The following is a 13,411-nucleotide window of genomic DNA, read 5'->3' on the forward strand; positions in this document are numbered from 1 at the left end:
TGTGCTCTTCACTTTATAATAATCTTTTCACTCTAAATCACACTTGAACCTCTATTTCCTAGATATTGGATTTCCCAGTAGACAAAATCTTGGGTCCTCAAGACATGTGCCCGGCTGTGTTCAGCCTTTCCTGACCCAGTCCGGGCATCAAAACAAGTCCATCAGATTCCGTCCCCTGGTCAGTTTCTGCCGCCTGGACATATCAGTATATTGTTGTCTCATGCAGCCATGCTTTGACCTTACTTTTGCAAGTAAGAAACATTATGTTCATAGGGAATCAAGTTCACACATTGTGCAACTTTATATTACGTGCAGAAATTTTATGAGGGAGCTGTTGTTCTGGAATGGCATTTTGGCTGTACTCAGCTGATTGACCATCTAGGCTGGCTCTCTCCTCACCTGTGTGGGCTAACAGGTGAACCGAACACAGCTGAGACTTGTAGTGTGGAGATAATTGGGTAGACTCATTCCACCCTTGCTCACCTCACGTGCTAGCAGACTAGCAGCTGCTGGATCTATGCTTGTATAGCAGACTGTAGGTCTATAAACTATAGGTAGAGTATCATGAGTAGTGCTTACAGCTTGAGTGCCACAGGCAATGGAGGGGAATGATTGGGAGGGCTGGCCCAACCAACCCCCATCCTCCCTCCTGCCAGCACATGAGGGCAGTGGTGGGCTGTAGGGGTGCAGGAGCAATGAGTAAACAAGTCACTCCATGGCAGGATATTTAAAATGTCACCTCATTGCTTAATGACATATTACTAATATTATTGGCCTGGTCGTCGTAGGTGTGAGGTAGGTTGCATACCTCCAAACTTGAGGACTGCCTGTAATGGCCGCAGAGAACACAGCAAACACTGCATTGCTGCTGCTGACACTGTTCACAGGTATCAACTGCTGCTTAGGATTATCATTCAGTTCCTTCATTATTAAATTCTTATAGAAAACATTCATTGGAAATACTTCACAGTAGTACAGTGTGCTTAAGCACCTGGAGCTGAAAAAAAATTGCAGACACTTGGTGTCACTGTCCATGGTTGACATGTATTGGAAGTTTTCAAATAACTTGTTTTTGTTAATTTTTCTTAAATGTGGTGCTCGGGTGTGTGGCACTGCCAGACCCAGGGTGCCAGACAAGTATATTCCTGCCCGGACTTTTGGCCTTCCCACCATTACTCCGGGAAATGGAGAGTCCAGTCCAACACTTTGTAATGGATTCTTTCAACTCATTTACATGTTAACATAATGAAAATGAAAAAAACAAAAAGCAATAAAACTCAATAACCTCCGAAGAGAGTGTTTTTTTATATGCCAGGTTTTTTTTTCTGCAAAGACAGATATAGATAGATATATTGATGATAACTGAATGTATTTATTAGAGATATGACAGACTAGCAAAAGATAGATATATTGATAACTGAATGTATTTATTAGAGATATGACAGACTAGCAAAAGATAGATATATTGATAACTGAATGTATTTATTGGAGATATGACAGACTGGCAAAAGACAGATATATTGATAACTGAATGTATTTAGAGATATGACAGACTAGCAAAAGATAGATATATTGATGATAACTGAATGTATTTAAAGATATGACAGACAGATATATTGATAACTGAATGTATTTAAAGATATGACAGACAGATATATTGATAACTGAATGTATTTAAAGATATGACAGACAGATATATTGATAACTGAATGTATTTAAAGATATGACAGACAGATATATTGATAACTGAATGTATTTAGAAGATGACAGACAGATATATTGATAACTGAATGTATTTAAAGATATGACAGACAGATATATTGATAACTGAATGTATTTAGAGATATGACAGACAGATATATTGATAACTGAATGTATTTAGAGATATGACAGACAGATATATTGATAACTGAATGTATTTAGAGATATGACAGACAGATATATTGATAACTGAATGTATTTAGAGATATGACAGACAGATATATTGATAACTGAATGTATTTAGAGATATGACAGACTGTCAAAGGCATACACAGCTAGAGTCACACATGTAAAGGCCAAGCCACTCACTTCTATGAGGGGGTCTGCATGACAGCAAGGGACTGGGCAGGCAAGACATGGCACTGGTCTTTGCTGCTGCGGTCAGAGGGGCTGGGTGGTGCCCACCTGTTGGGCACAAAACACAGTTACTGGCACCATGCTTCCATTATCTTTAATCTAACATAATACTCTCTCTTGTTGGTGTCATATCTCCATCATATCATATTTGCCACTCTTGTTTTGTAGTGCTGGGGACAGAATGACATGCAAATATAGGTACATTAGCAAGGCCAAAGGCATGGGAACAGATCCTTGGAGACAAAAATAACATCTCATGATCTAGGGAAAGGGAAAGATCACCCATTGAAACATGCATACTCATTCTTCATTCAAGTCTGAGAATTTACAAGCTTTCCCTCAATTGAAAACTTATATCAGAGTATTTGCGTTACATTTGATACAACATTTACCGTTAAATTACACTGTCCTTCAATCTTTTCTCCATTAAAAACTAAAGTATCGACTATCTTGCTAACAATCATCTCCAGTGACTTGATTATGCACCTTGCATTTCACAGCAATCAAATTAATCACAATGTTTACACCACAAAGTCACCAGTGAAGGATCAACCCTCATGGAACTCAGTCACCTGAGACAAGACTTGAAGCAGCTTCTCAAGTTCCTGATTTATGGAGTATGAGACACAAGCAAACAAGGGACAAGCCTCATTCTTCAGTGCAATGTCACTGAGCTGAGCAAGACTTGCCTTACATCCAAGGACTAACTAAAACATTAGACCAATAATGGGTTTAAAGCATGATATTAACAAGTCATGTGTGGTGGGTGAAGACAGGGCAAAGGTGTGAGTTCACCACAGAAGGTACATGGAATGTCTCAAGCTAAGTGTATGCTTGCATGCATGTGTGTGTGTGTGTGTATGTGTGTGTGCCTCACCTTCTCACAGGTAATTACCAGGTCCACCGTCAGCTGCCCGGCACTCACTGATGGCTGCAAAATGCAAGAAGGGGAGCAAGTTCAGTGAATTCAATGAAGAACACAACAAATGATTGGTAAATTGGTTGCTTCAAGTTGATGGATAAAAAACTTGATCGTTGCTAATTTACTGAAAGATCACCTACGTTAGCATTCAACAGACGAAAGTCACTACCATTCCATTTATGGAGAAAGTACTAAACATTATATGAGATGGAATATTAAAGACACCCACGAAGAACAACTTAAAGGTAACAACACTGGGGAGGAAAGTGTTTGTGGATACAATGCACTAATCTAATGTTATTCTGGATGAGGAAGGAGCACTGGCTTAGCTGGACTTTGATAGTACTAGCTTATTTCACTACTACTGGAATTGATATCAAGGGTACAAAAATGAGGCTACCAATTTCTGATAAATTATATCATTCTAAACCAAGAACAATATAGATTCCTTGTCAACAAATTGTATTCTTAACCCGGTGGTGGTGGTGGTGGTAGCAGCGGGGATCATGTTTCTTATTGGTCCCTCTAAGCGAGAAAAATGAGAAAAAACCATCACTCACACAAAGCACTTCATAATATATATCAAAGCATTTGTGATCAGTTTATGTATCATCTATTTTGAGGGGTTTATATCATGGCACAAATTTGGCCCGTCGCTGCCACATGGTAAAGCCACAAATTTGGCCCGTCGCTGCTACACGGTAAAGCCACAAATTTGGTCCGTCGCTGCTACACGGTAAAGCCACAAATTTAGCCTGTCGCTGCTACACGGTAAAGCCACAAATTTAGCCCGTCACTGCTACATGGTAAAGCCACAAATTTGGCCCGTCACTGCTACACGGTAAAGCCACAAATTTGGCCCGCCGCTGCTACCGGGTTAATGCATGTAAGCTTAAAGACAAAAAATGAGACCCACTTTATTGACCACATAGAAATACTGTACATGGTAAAGTTTTGTAAACACAGGAGCAAATTTAAAATGGCATACTATTGAGAACACATATAACACTGGGTCAAGGCACTGACTCGCCAAGATCAAGCTGTACTTGGTAAAAACACTCTACTAAGGACACTGAGGGAAATTGCCCGTTTCTGTACGTGGCAAAAAATCCCTCGAATATATTTAAATTATTCCAACCTAACTTTACATAACCTTATAATGGGGGGATTCACCCCTCTCGACTCCTCCCCCCCCCTTCTATGGACACTGAGTGAAATTGCGTGGTTTTCGTACGTGGCAAAAAATCCCTCAAATATATTCAAACTACTCCAACCTAACTTTACATAACCTTTTAATTGGGGGCTTCACCCCTCTCGACCACCCTTTGCTAGAAAGACTGAGTGAAATTGTGCAGTTTCCGTTTGATACGTAAGTAGATTAAGAATAGAGTAAGAAGTATTTATAAGTTATACATTACTGTTAAGTTTTCTTTGTAGGCACCCCAAAAAGTAACTCAATAATAACAGGGAATCCAAATCCCTTATAGGAGATTTAATACCATTATAGTTTTGTATGTTTCTGCAATAGGATTGTATTGTAAGTTTGAGCTACATGTATGTAGCTTGGAGAGGATTCCTCTCAGACGAGGGCGCTGAGACTCAAGGAGCAATGTAGAGTTGTCAATAAATATTAAGTGCCTCCACGCGTATCCTCCAGACTGACACCACGGACACGTCCACGAGGATGGGATATAACCAGTTACTACAAGCTATTACAGGTGTGCACTGGTGCTGTGACCAGTAACCAAATGCTGTTAGGCCACAAACACAACACCGTACGTGGCAAAAAATCCCTTGAATATATTTAACCCGGTAGCAGCGGGGATCATGTTTCTTAATGGTCCCTCCTAGCGAGAAAAAATCACCCCTCATACAAACCATTTCATAATACGTATATATCAAAGCATTTGTGATCAGTTTATGTATCATCTATTTTGGGGGTTTATATCATGGCACAAATCTGGCCCGTCGCTGCTACCAGGTTATACTACCCAACCTAACCTTACATAACCTTCCAACGAGGGGCTTCACCCCTCTCGACCCCCCCCCTCTTCTATGGACAATGAGTGAAATTGCGAGGTTTCCGTATGTGGCAGAAAATCCCTCAAATATATTTAAACTACTCAAACCTAACCTTACATAACCTTCCAACGGGGGGCTTCACCCCTCTCGACCCCCCCTCTGCTATAAACACTGAGTGAAGTAACAAGGTTTTTGAACGTGGCAAAAAATCCCTCTAATATATTCAAACGGTAAATCTTGGGAGTAGCGGCTCCTAGCGGGTGCGCTTTTAGGGCACGGTGTTGTGGTAATTACAACATTTCCAGCAGGTACGACGGGTTTTGACAAGTGGACAGGTGTGTTTATGTCACAAGGGTGTATATTTCCACGCAGGCTCCTCCCTTTCTTCACCCTGGAGCTTGCAGTCTCATCGCCCATCGACTTGGAAGAAATCGTGAGGCCGGCGTGGAAATATACACCCTTGTGACATAAACACGCCTGTCCGCTTGTCAAAACCCCGTCGTAGGCGCTGGAAATGTTGCAATTACCACCACACCGTGCCCTAAACGTGCACCCACTAGGAGCCGCTATTCCCAAGATTTTCCATTCAAACTACTCCAACCTAACTTTACATGACCTTCTAACTGGGGGGCTTCACCCCTCTCGGCCCCCTCTCTGCAATAAAGACTGAGTGAAAGTGCGAGATTTCCATACGTGGCAAAAAATTTCTCAAATATCTCTAAACTACTCCACCCTAACTTTACCTAATCTTATAATGGGGGGGCTTCACCCCTCTCCACCCCCCCTTTTCTATGGACACTGAGTGAAATTGCGATGTGTCCATGTGGCAAAGAATCCCTCAAATATATTTAAACTACTCAAACCTAACTTTATGTAACCTTGTAATGGGGCCCGCAGGGGTCTGGGGTAAATTACCCCCAAGTGGGGTAATTTGGTCTTTTTTGTGGGGTAATCAGCAGACAAAGGTGGCCAAAAAAAAAATTCTAAGTATAATTCTAGCCATTGCATTAGACTTTAGACGAGGGCCGCTGAATCCGTCCTTTTAGTCAACAGTTCCCTGCATAATATACCACATACAAATATATTAACACATTTTTTTAAAGTATGGGCTACAAAGCAGTTGTGTAAGCCTAAGCAAAATGGGGTAAAGGAGGTGTGGAGAGCATGCAGGGTAATGAGAAAACAATGGTTGGGGGCTTCACCCCCCCCCCCTCCCTCTTCTATGGAGACTGAGTGATATTGTGTGGTTTCCATACGTGGCAAACAATGGAATGTGGAATGTATGGAATTTCCCTACATCAAGATAAATGTAAAGAATTTCCCTACATCTAGGGTATTTTTCAACCCACATAACTGAAAAACATTTCCTGTTTGCCGCTGTATTCCCCACACTCCCAAAGGCCGTGAGAGAATGGAAGGAGAGAGAGAGAGAGAGAGAGAGAGAGAGAGAGAGAGAGAGAGAGAGAGAGAGAGAGAGAGAGAGAGAGAGAGAGGCCCACCCTGCCACACACCCATGGTTGGAATTCACCCCCCATGCCCACCCTGCCACACACCCATGGTTGGAATTCACCCCCCATGCCCACCCTGCCACACACCCATGGTTGGAATTCACCCCTCATGCCCATCCCGCCACACACCCATGGTTGGAATTCACCCCTCATGCCCATCCCGCCACACACCCATGGTTGGAATTCACCCCCCATGCCCATCCCGCCCCCCACCAATGGTTGGAATTCACCCCCATGCCCACTCAGCCACACACCCATGGTTGGAATTCACCCCCATGCCCACCCTGCCACACACACACCCATGGTTGGAATTCACCCCCATGCCCACCCTGCCACACACCCATGGTTGGAATTCACCCCACGCCCATCCCGCCACACACCCATGGTTGGAATTCACTCCCCATGCCCACCCTGCCACACACCCATGGTTGGAATTCACCCCCCATGCCCACCCCGCCACACACCCATGGTTGGAATTCACCCCCCATGCCCACCCTGCCACACACCCATGGTTGGAATTCACCCCCATGCCCACCCCGCCACACACCCATGGTTGAATTCACCCCATGCCCACCCTGCCACACACCCATGGTTGGAATTCACCCCATGCTTACCCTGCCACACACCCATGGTTGGAATTCACCCCATGCCCACCCCTGCCCACTCTGCCACACGCCCATGATTGGAATTCACCCCATGCCCACCCCTGCCCACCCTGCCACACGCCCATGGTTGGAGTTCACCCCCCACGCCCACAGCCTTCCCCCCACAAATAGAACATCCGTAAGACAAAAAACACGCCTTAAAACACGGCCGCCAGGATTAGAAGGGGTATGTCAGTCACACAGGCCTATAAAACAGCCTATATCTCCGCCCAGGCTTACCCCCGTGGCACTCCAGGCGGAAAGCAGAACGGTGAAGAGTGCCAAGTGCCAGGCAGACAGTAACAGCCTCCTTCACCGTGAATAAACCGAGGAAATCACTTTATAAATCTCCGCTTCGTTTTGTCCCGTCTGCCAGTCCGCCATCTTGAAGGACTACTTGTTTTAATGGTACCGATAACAGATTATTGGTACTTGTTTTGGTATCGGACCTGCTGGTGTTTTGATGCCGGTATTGAATTGTTGGTTCTAGTTTGGGAACCGTTAATAGAAACCAGTATTGGTGTATTGGTTCTGGTTTGGGTACCGGTACGCTATTATCGGTACCATGTATAGGATATAGCAGGCCCACTCAGAATAGGTACCAGTTCCGTAGTCATTGGTGCCGATAATATTGGTACTTACCACTACTACCACTATTACTGCTACTGCTACAAGTATAAGTATATGATGAAAATAGCAACATTAATAATAATAGTAATAATAATAATAATAATAATATAGGCCTAATATATTAGTGAAGTTTATATATATACTCTGTGTGTGTGTGTGTGTGTGTGTGTGTGTGTGTGTGTGTGTGTGTGTGTGTGTGTGTGTCAGAGATTTACATAGATTTACATTGAAAATCAGACCACACAGACCCCATGGTCCAGACTAGGTGGTCTGTCCTTAAACCTAAGTGAATTTACACTAATCAGATGGGTCCAAAACGTTGCTTTTCTACTCTAGTTAATATTAAGTTGAAGGAAGTGACGGTCGAGCTTGTTTTTAAAGGAGTCAGTCGTGTTACACTGGACCACTGATGGTGGGAGCTTATTCCATTCTCGCACTACAACGTTGGTGAAGAAAAATTTGGTGCAGTCTGAATTTACTTGTCTACATTTGAGTTTTGTGCCATTGTTCCTCGTTCGCAAAGTGTCATCGATCATAAACAATTTTGTTCTGTCTACATTCGTGAAACCATTAAGTATTTTAAAACATTCGATCAGTTTTCCTCGGAGGCGACGTTTCTCAAGAGAGAACATGTTAAGAGTGGAAAGCCTTTCTTCGTAGGATTTGTAGCGCAAGGAAGGGATCATTTTTGTTGCTCGACGCTGAACACCTTCTAGTTTAGCAATGTCCTTTGCATGGTGGGGAGACCAAAACTGTACCGCATATTCCAAGTGGGGTCTGACTAAACTATTTCACAGCGGAAGTATTACATCTTTATTCTTGAATAGAAAGTTTCTTATAATGAAGCCCAACATTCTGTTCGCTTTATTTGCTGCATCGATGCATTGATGTGAGAATTTGAGGTTTGACGCGATTTTAATCCCCAGGTCCTTAACGCATTGAACACTTGTGAGTTTAACGCCGCGTATTTCGTAAACGAACTTATTTTTTGTTCCAACTTGAAGGACCTGGCACTTGTCTACGTTAAAGGGCATCTCCCACTTATCCGACCAAGCTGAAATTTTGTGCAAATCCTCTTGGAGGCTTTGCCTGTCTTCGTCAGTGAGAACCGAGTTACCAGTCTTTGTGTCGTCTGCAAATTTACTAATGCGATTATTGAGTCCAACATCCACGTCGTTGATGTAAATAATGAAGAGCACTGGGCCAAGAACCGAGCCCTGAGGGACGCCACTAGTGACCGGCGCCCACTCTGAGTTAAATCTGTCAATCACAACTCTTTGTTGTCTGTTGCTCAACCAATTCGCGATCCATTGGTTTACTTGACCGTCAATACCTATTTGCTTTAATTTATAAAGTAATTTATGATGTGGGACTTTATTAAACGCTTTCTGGAAATCAAGATAGACTGCGTCCACTGATTTGGTTACGTCATAAATTGAGAAGAGATCGTTATAAAAGGTCAGTAGGTTTGACAGGCAGGATCTTTTGTTACGGAAGCCATGTAGTGAATCCCCAATTAATGAGTGGCTTTCGAGGTAACTCACAATTTTGTCTCTAATTATGCTCTCGAGTAGCTTACCTACAATTGAAGTTAGACTAATGGGTCGGTAGTTACCTGGTATTTTTTTGTCTCCTTTCTTAAAAATCGGTGTCACGTTATCCTTTTTCCAATCCGAAGGGACGATGCCTTGTCGCAAGGACATATTGAATACGGTAGTGAGGGAGGAGAGTATTTCGCTCTTTGTTTCTTTAAGCAGTATATATATATATATATATATATATATATATATATATATATATATATATATATATATATATATATATATATATATATATATATACAGAGAGAGAGAGAGAGAGAGAGAGAGAGAGAGAGAGAGAGAGAGAGAGAGAGAGAGAGAGAGAGAGAGAGAGAGAGAGAGAGAGAGAGAGAGAGAGAGAGAGAGAGAGAGAGAGAGAGAGAATATTAAACGAATTTTGGTAGTGGTAGTAGTAATATATAATAGTACGTAGTAGTAGTAGTAATAGTAGTAGTAGTAGTAATAGTAGTAGTAGTAGTAATAGTAGTAGTAGTAGTAATAGTAGTAGTAGTAGTAGTAGTAGTAATAGTAGTAGTAGCAAAAGTGAAGGAAATATATGGAAAAATGGAAATAAAAATAGGGAAAGGGAAATGGAAGAGGAAAAAGTTCAGAAAAAGTGAAAAAAAAAAAATTGAAAATTGAAAAAAAATGTTGTAGTCACAATTATTTACATAGATCTCTCTCTCTCTCTCTCTCTCTCTCTCTCTCTCTCTCTCTCTCTCTCTCTCTCTCTCTCTCTCTCTCTCTCTCTCTCTCTCTCTCTCAACGGGAAATGACAAAATAGAAGAATAAGCTAATAAAAGAGAAAGAAAGGAGGAGTAGGAAAAGGAGAATGAAGAGGAAGAGGAGGAGCAAATAAGAAAAAAAGGAGAGGAAATTAGAGAAGAAAAAAAAGATGAACGGAGGAAAGGAGGAGAGTGGGAGAACAGTGAGAGTGGGAGTGGAAGGAGTGAGAAAAAAAAAGAAAATAAAGGGATAGATGAATAGGGAAAAAAGACAAAAAAATAATAAATATTAGATTGAATAATAATTGAGAGAGAGAGAGAGAGAGAGAGAGAGAGAGAGAGAGAGAGAGAGAGAGAGAGAGAGAGAGAGAGAGAGAGAGAGAGAGAGAGAGAGAGAGAGAGAGAGAGAGAGAGAGAGAGAGAGAGAGAGAAGGGAGGGGGACACACCCTGACCGCTGGGAGTGACCTCCCTCAGGGGTGCGGGGATAAAGACATATCCCACACCTCATTCACGGGGAAAAGGGATTGGGATTATAATTATCATTCATTCACATAACTCAAAATCTAGCTAAGTGTGTGTGTGTGTGTGTGTGTGTGTGTGTGTGTGTGTGTGTGTGTGTGTGTGTGTGTGTGTGTGACTATATATATATATATATATATATATATATATATATATATATATATATATATATATATATATATATATATATATATATATATATATATATATATATTGATAGATATAGATATAGTTATAGGTATATATATATAGATATAGATACATAAGTAGGGAGCTAGTGATTAGACAGATAGATAGACTTAAAGTCACCAAGGCGCCAGGGCCAGATGAACTTTTCCCCAGGGTAATAAAGGGATGTGAAACTGAAATCAGTGGGCAGTTAACGGAAGTATTTAGGAAGGCGCCAGACACAGGGGGGTGCTTGTTTCATGGAGGCAGGCACACGTTATTCCAATATTTAAGAAGGGTGACAAATCTTCTATGGAGAACTATAGGCCAATCAGTTTGACGTCAGTTATAGGTAAAATGATTGAGTCAATAATAGCTGATAGTATTAGGGACCATATAGACAGACATAATATAATTCACGACTCACAGCATGGGTTTACTAAAGGAAAGTCGTGCCTCACTAATCTTATATCCTATTACAATAGAGTATACGAGGCAGCTGACAATGATGAGAGCTATGATGTGGTTTATTTTGATTTTAGTAAGGCCTTCGATAAGGTACCTCACCAGAGACTGTTGAATAAAGTCAGGGCTCATGGGATAAGAGGGAAGGTATTTGATTGGATTAAGGCGTGGATTAGCGACAGGAAACAGAAGGTTACCATTAAGGGGAGCGTCTGCCATGTTCTAAGATATTATCAGAGGATCACCATTTTCTCACAGGTGATGTGTACCTTGAGTAGGAACATCATGTACAGTTTTGGTGAAGATTTGTTGAAAAAAAAAATTATGATTTTTTTTTCAAAAATTTCAAAATTTTGAAATTGAAAAAAAGCATATTTAGAGTTTAGATAGCTCAAAAATAAAAAACACCACTGGAACGGGCATACAAAATAAGTGTATTCCTAGAGACTACTTTTCCATTTTTTTTTGTTTTTTTTTTGTTTCTTCAAAGTTTAAACTTAGAAAATTTATATAAAAATTTTGATGATGTTTATCCAGATTCTGATCACTAGCATTTATAGCTATTTTTTTTCTCTTTCCAACGCTATCTTTATGTTTGTGCTAGGTCCATAGATAACTTAGAAATATCAAATAAATGCGCGTGTGACCCTGTTTTGAGAAAACGAAGGAAAACTAAATTTATCGATCGCCCATCGATTCTGCTCTCCGATGACAATGTATTGGTAATGAATGTCAATGTAACTCTAACCCTGTGTAACCACAACATCTTAGTGCAAATTAGCATTGCATTTACAGTTGTTGTGTCCCATATTTTGGCACCTGGTCCCCCCTCCTTGTCGGAGGTATTACTTGGTCGAAGCCAAGGGTATCAGAAGACGCCACCTTCCTCATTGTAGCCAGGTTTTGGGACTAGAACTGACCAGGCTGATAGTCTGCACTTGGTGTTGTCTTCAGTCTCTTCATGGCCCTGGGTCTTTGGTGCCTTTGCAGCTCCTTTGTTTGGCGTTTCAAACCCTTTTCGATGTCTGGGTTTGTCCCGAAGAGTTTGGTTAGGAGGCTGCTCTTCTCGTACCCAATATTATGTTCCAGGGTAGCAAGCTGAGTGATAAACTTTACCCTGTAGTAGCCAAAAATTACGGACATAAAAGCACTGATTCATGTATGCATATTTTGGCGCGTAAAGCGCTCTGTATGGCAACACTACCAGATATTTAAAGGGCCGCCAGACCGCGCGAGGATTTAAATTTTAAAAAACTAACCTCGCCACGTGACACCCCATTGTATCCCTGGTATGATGAGCCCATAAAGTGAATTTCGAGGAATTAAAAATATTCATCAAAAATACCCCCCCAGACGCTCCCCTTAACGGTAAAAAATCCGAATGGGGTAATGTTACCAGTGGGGTTCCTCAAGGCTCAGTTTTAGGCCCGCTTTTATTCATTATCTACATCAATGACATAGACAATGGGATAACTAGTGACATAGGTAAATTTGCAGATGACACCAAAATAGGACGCACTATTAGGACAGGGGAGGATGCTAGCTAGACCACTGCAGGATGATCTCAACAAACTGTCAGCTTGGTCAGAGAAATGGCAGATGAATTTTAACATCACCAAGTGTAGCGTACTTAGTGTAGGAACACGCAACCCATTACACGGGTATAGTTTAGACTCCACAGCGATAGGCAGGTCAGAGTGTGAAAGGGATTTGGGAGTGTTAGTGAACACTGACCTAAAACTAAGGAAGCAATGTATTAGTGCGAGGAATAGGGCTAACAGGGTATTAGGCTTTATTAACAGGACGGTAACCAACAGGAGTGCAGAGGTCATCATCAGACTCTATTTAGCGTTAGTTAGGCCACACTTAGATTATGCTATCCAGTTTTGGTGCCCACACTACAGAATGGACATCAACTTGCTAGAATCAGTTCAGAAGATGGATGACCAAGATGATTCAGGGGCTGAGGAACCTCCCGTATCAAAATAGGCTGAAACATCTAAACTTACATCAACTAGAAAGACGAAGAGTGCGGGGAGATCTGATAGAAGTATTCAAATGGGTCAAGGGTTACAACAAAGGCGATATAAGTAAAGTACTGAGAATTAG

At 41.6% G+C, this 13,411-nt stretch overlaps 1 protein-coding gene across 26 annotated transcripts in view; it reads right to left on the reverse strand.

Annotated features, from left to right (window-relative positions):
* Nucleotides 1-7,623, reverse strand: part of LOC126996161 (uncharacterized) — a 49,908-nt gene extending 42,285 nt beyond the window's left edge. For 24 of the 26 annotated variants that reach the window (XM_050856475.1, XM_050856464.1, XM_050856431.1 and 21 more), the window contains exons 1-3: nucleotides 7,455-7,623; nucleotides 2,996-3,049; nucleotides 2,071-2,166 (exon numbers count right to left, since the gene is read on the reverse strand). The gene's annotated coding sequence lies outside the window, so the exon portion shown is untranslated. The remainder of the gene's footprint in view (nucleotides 1-2,070; nucleotides 2,167-2,995; nucleotides 3,050-7,454) is intronic. The other 2 variants (XM_050856495.1, XM_050856499.1) reach the window with 2 other exon arrangements.
* Between the last annotated feature and the right edge of the window lie 5,788 nt (nucleotides 7,624-13,411).

Source organism: Eriocheir sinensis, chromosome 1 (assembly GCF_024679095.1).
Source record: "Eriocheir sinensis breed Jianghai 21 chromosome 1, ASM2467909v1, whole genome shotgun sequence".
Taxonomy (NCBI): Eukaryota; Metazoa; Arthropoda; class Malacostraca; order Decapoda; family Varunidae; genus Eriocheir; species Eriocheir sinensis.